Source organism: Chlorocebus sabaeus, chromosome 22, assembly GCF_047675955.1.
Source record: "Chlorocebus sabaeus isolate Y175 chromosome 22, mChlSab1.0.hap1, whole genome shotgun sequence".
NCBI lineage: Eukaryota > Metazoa > Chordata > Mammalia > Primates > Cercopithecidae > Chlorocebus > Chlorocebus sabaeus.
Genome location: NC_132925.1, coordinates 47,259,856 through 47,265,855, shown reverse-complemented (window position 1 = coordinate 47,265,855; position 6,000 = coordinate 47,259,856).

Here is a 6,000-nt window from a genome sequence, read left to right as displayed (position 1 = left end):
TCTAGGAGGCCTCAGGAAACTTTCAATCATGGCAGAATGTGAAGGGAAAGCAGGCACATCCTACACGGCCAGAGTAGAAACAAGAGAGAGGGAAAGGTGCCACACACTTTTAAACAACCAGATCTCACAAGAACTCACTCACTATCACCAAGACAATACCAAGGGGGAATAGCACTAACCCATTCATGAGAAATCCACCCTCATGATGCATTCACCTCCCACCAGGCCCCACTTTCAACATTGAGGATTACAGTTCAAAATGAGATTTGGTAGGGACACAGATCCAAATCATATCAACTTGTGGGGGCAAAAAGATGCCACCTTTACTTGAATTGCAACCCTTACCTTTTCATCCCAGGCTGTAGGAGCAGAGCCTGACAACCAGCACTTGTCTTGGAGATCACTGCATCTAGAATAATCCTGCCCTAGAGATCTAGGTGGACACATGGGCAAGTAGGGGCCTGGTGGCCCACTGATTTCCCTATTGAAGTAAAAAGCCAGATACAAGACTTCTACATCTGCAAAGGTGGAGTAGATGTGCTTTTCCCTACTTTTCCCACTAAGTATGACTAAAAACCGGACATTATGTATAAAACCAATATAAGAGGATGCTGAAAGGTAGAGATAAAAGCGAAACCTGCTGTGGACCTCAGGACCTGAGGAACAACATAATAGTGAGTTCCTTGGGTTTTTTGTTTTGCCTCACACATCTGTGACTATAGAGAAAAACAGGTAAAACAGAAGGTTTAAATAAGATTGAGAGTTTGATGATATAATACAAAAACGACCAAATTTCAATAGAAAATCATTTATCTTATCAAGAACCAGAAAGATCTAACACTGGATTAGAGAAGACAATAGATGCCAACAGAAAAACAAACAAACATATTTTTAAAGCAGCCAGAATAAAAAGTGCTCCAACAGGCAATTATAAACATGCCTGAAACAAACGAAAAATAAAAAGTCTCAGCAAAGGGATAGAAATTCTTAGCAAAGAAATAGAAGATATAAAGAACCAAATGGAAGTTTTTGAGTTGAAAAATACAATAACTGAAATAAAAAGCTCAATGGATGGGCTCAAAAGTGAAATAGAGGGGACAGTTCAATAAGCTGGAACATAAGACAATAGAAATGACTCATCTGAATAACAGAGATAAAATAGGATTTAAAAAAAACACAAAAAAACCCCAAAATGAACAGAGCCCTCAGGGACCTATGGAACTATAAGAAAAGCTCAAACATTCATGTCATCAGAGTCCCAAAAAGAGAAGAGAAAAGAGGGTGGGGCTGAAAAAATGCTCAAATAAGTAATGGCTGAAAATGTCTCAAATTTGTCAGAAGACCAAAAAACAAACAAACAAACAAACAAAAAAAAACCTATAAATTCAAAAGCTGAATGAATTCCAAATTAAATATACCCAAAGAAACTCATAGCAAGAAACATCATAGTCAAACTTCTGAAAACTAAAGACAAAGAAAAAAATCTCAACAGCAGGAAAAGATAAATTGTATGTTTCCTATAAGGAAAAAAAATTTGAATGACAATGGATATCTTATCAGATAGCATTAAGGCCAGAATGTAGTGGCACAATATTTTTCAAATGCTGAAAGAAAATAATTTTTAAACCAGAATTCTTTATCTAGTGAAAATATGCTTCAGGAATGAAGGGGAATCAAGATATTTTCAGACAAAGCAAAACTAAGAAAATTTTTGCCAGCAGACCTATCCTCAAAGAATGGCTAAAGGAATTTATCTAAACTGAAAAGAAATTATAAAAGAAGAAAACTTGTACTATCAGGAAGAAAGAACACAGTGAACAAAACTATGGGCAAATAAAATAGACTTTTATTCTCCTCTTTTCTAAATTATATTTGATGGTTGAAGCAAAAATTTTAATACTATCGGATGTGATTCTCAGAGTTTGTAGAGAAAATAGTTAAGGCAATCAGAGTATAAATGGTGCAGAGTAAAGGGACATAAGATGCTAGGTTTTTATATTGCATTAGAACTAGTAAAGTGACATCAGTAAGATGTGATACATAAAATGCAGTACATAGAGCGACCAATAAAAAGTCTATACAAAGAAATACACTCAAACACAGTCTAAATAAATAAAACTGGAATTTTAAAATGTTCCTGGCCAGGCCTGGTGGCTCATGCCTATAACTATCCAGCACTTTGGTAGGCCAAGGTAGGCAGGCTCAGAGCCCAGGAGTTTGAGAACAGCCAGGGCAACATAGTGAAACCCTATCTTTGCCAAGAAAAAAAACAATTAGCTGGGCACAGTGGCACACATCTGTAGTACCAGCTACTCAGGAGGCTGAGGTGGGAGGATGACTTAATCTAGAAAGTTGGGGCTGCAGTGAGCTGTGATCACATCATGGCACTCCAGGCTGGGCAACAGAGTGAGACCCTGTCTCAAAAACAAAACAAAACAAAACAGGCTGGGCATAGTGGCTCAGGCCTGTAATCCCAACACTTTGGGAGGCCAAGGCTGGTGGATCACCTGAGGTTAGGAGTTCGAGACCAGCCTGACCAATATAGTGAAACCTCATCTCTACTAAAAATACAAAAATTAGCCAGACTTGGGAGGCTGAGACATGAAAATTGCTTGAACCCGGGAGGCAGAGGTTGCAGTGAGCCAAGATGGCACCATTGTACTCCAGCCTGGGCGACAGAGCAAGACTCCATCTCAAAACCAAACCAAATCAAACAAAACAAGAAAAAATTCCTGTGCAAGTAACCCAGAAGAAGAAAAGAAAAAGAAAACAGAGAAAAAAAATTGAGAGAACAGAAGTAAAAATGAAACGGCAGACTTAAAACATAACAATACGATAATTACATTAAAGGTAAATAGTCTAAATATACCAACTAAAAGACAGACATTGGCAGAATGGATTTTTAAAAATGATACAAGTATATGTTGTCTACAAGAAACTCACTTCAAATATAATGATGTTTCATGTAGAAAACCCCAAGTAAGCTACAAACAAAACCAAACACCAAAAATCCAAACCCTCCTGGATTACAGAAGACAATAGACGCCAACAGGAAAAAAAAAAAAAGAACCCTATATCTATATTTAATAAGTGAGTTCAACAAGATTACAGGATACAAGATAAACATACAAAAATCAGTTTTATCTCTATATGCTAGAAATTAACATGTGGAAACTGAAATTAAATATACCTAACATTTGTAATTACTTATTTTAAAAAAGGTATAAATTTGACCAAATGTGTATAGAACTTGTATGCTGAAAATTATGCAACATTTATGAAAGGAATCAAAGAACAACTAAATAAATGGACATATATACCCATGTTCATGGATTGGAAGACTTAATAGTAAAAATGTCAGTTCTTGAAAAATATACATGTTTAATGAAATTCCTATCATAATCCCAGCAAGATTTTTAATGAATATAAACAAGATTAATTTAAAATTTATATTGAAAGGTGAAGGAACTAGAATAGTTAAAAGAATCTTGTAGACTGAGTGTGGTAGCTCATACTTGTAATCCCAGTGCATTGGGAGGTCACAGTGGGAGGGCAGCATAAGGCCAGGAGTTCAAGACCAGCCTGGACAACATGGAGAGATTCCTTCTCTACCAAAAAAAAAAAAAAAAAAAAAAAAAAAAGTCCTGTAAAAGAAGAATAAAGTGAGAGCAACCAGCCTATTCAATTTCAAGATTTATAGAGAACTTCAATAATCAAGACTGTGTGGTATTGGTGGAGGAATAGACACAGACCAAGGAAACAAAATAGAGAACCCAGAAATAGACCTGTACAAGCAGGCCAGTTGAATTTTACAAATGTGCAAAAGCAATTCAATGGAGGAAAGGCAGCCTTTCAAACAAACTGTGCTGGAGCAATGGGACATGTAGAGACAAATGAACCTTGATCTAAATCTCACACTCCAGACAAAAAGTAACTCAAAGTAGGTTACAGACTTAAGCATAAAATGTAAATCTATATAACTTTTAGAGAAAAACAGGAAAAAAATTTCTTGAGATAGGACTACACAGAGTTCTTAGACTTGACACCAAATGCATAATCCATAAAACAAAAAATTGATAAATTGTTTCTGATCAAAATGAAAACTTTTACTCTGCAAAAGACCTTGTTAAAAGGATTAAAAGACAAGTTACAGACTGGAAGAAAATATTTGCAAATCACATATCTAGTATCTAGTAGACTAATGTCTAGAATACACCAAGAACTCTCAAAGCTCAACAGTAAAAAATCAACAAGAAAACAATTAGAAAATAGCCAAAAGGCTGCAGTGAGAGGAGATCGTACCACTGCACTCCAGACTGGGTGACAGAGTGAGACCCTGTCTCAATAAAAAAGAAAAAGAAAAAGAAAAGAAAAGAAAAGAAAAGAAAGAGAGAGAGAGAGAAAGAAAGAAAGAAAGAAAGAAAGAAAGAAAAGAAAGAAAGAAAGAAAGAAAGAAAGAAAGAAAGAAAGAAAGAAAGAAAGAAAGAAAGAAAGAAAGAAAGAAAGAAAGAAAAAAAGAAAATAGCCTAAATGATGGGCACAGTGGCTCATGCCTGTAATTCCAGCACTTTGGGAGGCTGAGGCCAGGCGGATCACCTGAGCTCAGGAATTTGAGACCACCCTGGACAACATGATGAAACCCCATCTCTACTAAAATACAAAAAATTAGCCAGGTATGGTGGCCTGCACCTGTAGTCCCAGCTACTCGGGAGGCTAAGGCATAAGAATTGCTTGAGTCTGGGAGGTGGAGGTTGCAGTGAACCAAGAAGGCGCCACTGCACTTCAGCTTGGGCTACAGAGTGAGGCTCAGTCTCAGAAAAAAAAAAAGGGGGGGTGGGGGGCAAGAAAATAGCCAAAAGACAAGAAGAGACATTTCACTGAATGGGATATGTAGATGGCAAGTAAGCACATGAAGCAAAAGCAAATTAAAGACCACAGTGAAATATCATCACTACACACTTAGCAGAAAGACTAAAATTTTTAAAATGGTGACAACACTACATGCTGACATGAATGCTGAAAAACTGGATCTCTCCTACACTGCTGGTGGGAATGTAAAATACTACAGTCACTCTGGAAAACATTTTGGCATTCTCTTTAAAAACTCACAATTTCCATACAGCTCAGCAATTGCACTCCTGGGCCTTCATCTCAGAGAAATGAAGACTTAGGTTCACACAAAAACCTGTACATGGAGGTTTACAGCAGCTTTATTCTTAATCATCAAAAACTGGAAACAACGCAGATATTCTTCAGCAGATGACTTGTTAGACACGCTGTGGTACTTCCATACTGTGGACTGCTACACCCAACCACCTGGAATTACGCTGAATGAAAAGGTGAATCCTAGAGGTTATGTACTTTATGATTCGATTCATAAAATATCCTTGAAATGACAAAATTTTAGAAATGGAGAACAAAACAGTAGTTGCCAGGGGTTCTAGGGAAGTGAGGATGAGAGGGAAGTGGATGTGGCTATAAAAGGGTGCCACTTTGTGGGATGGAGACGTTCTGTAGCTTGACTATAGATACTGCATCAGTGTCAGTATCCTGTTGTGATATTTACTGTGGTTTATGAGAAGTTGCCATGGCAGGAAACTCAGTAAAGGGCACATAGCATCTCTCCGTATTATTTGTTACAACTGCATAAGAATCTACAATTATCTCAGAATAAGTTTAATTACAAGAAAAAGCCAGATACAGAACAATAGGATCTGTCTCTTAAGTCCCAAATTCCCAGTTGGCTGGCCACACACCACAGTCTCAGTTCTGTCCATAACCAAGTTTGGGGGATCTCTTCAAGTTTGCAAATGTCACTTCTACTGAGATCCCTCTGACAACTTCAGTTAAGGCTCTCCTGAAAACCTTTTTTTTTTTTTTTGAGACAGAGCCTTGCTTTTTCACTCAGGCTGGAGTATAATCACCGCAACCTCCGCCTCCTGGGTTCAAGTGGCTCTCCTGCCTCAGCCTCCTGAGTAGCTGGGATTACAGGTGCCTGCT